Genomic DNA, 283 nt, shown 5'->3' with positions numbered 1-283 from the left:
GGGGCTGGCGGCAGGGAGCATGCCTGCTGGAGGGGTGCAGGCAGCCGGTGGCGAGGGTGCAGGCCCTCCCACCCTGGGCCCCCATGGGAATCTGGCTGCTTGCATGGAGATCCTGGGGACTCACAGCCCGCTGGAGCGCAGCTGGGACCTTCTGGCCAGTTGGCTGGGAGGTTTTTATTTCTTTTAAGCTTTTTTCCCTGCTTTGGCCTTTTTCTCCTTATTAATCCACCGGCACCTCAAAGGTGGCAAAGAGGAAAAAAAAAAAAACCCCCTTTGTGCTTTT

The 283-nt window shown here is 57.2% G+C and overlaps 1 protein-coding gene across 1 annotated transcript in view; it reads left to right on the top strand.

The window, feature by feature from the left end:
- Positions 1-283, top strand: part of R3HDML (R3H domain containing like) — a 7,083-nt gene that overhangs the window by 3,035 nt on the left and 3,765 nt on the right. The gene's annotated exons all lie outside the window — the stretch shown is intronic.

Source organism: Aptenodytes forsteri, unplaced genomic scaffold, assembly GCF_000699145.1.
Source record: "Aptenodytes forsteri isolate BGI_AS27 unplaced genomic scaffold, ASM69914v1 Scaffold149, whole genome shotgun sequence".
NCBI classification, from domain to species: domain Eukaryota; kingdom Metazoa; phylum Chordata; class Aves; order Sphenisciformes; family Spheniscidae; genus Aptenodytes; species Aptenodytes forsteri.
This window is presented reverse-complemented; position numbering and strand designations above follow the sequence as displayed.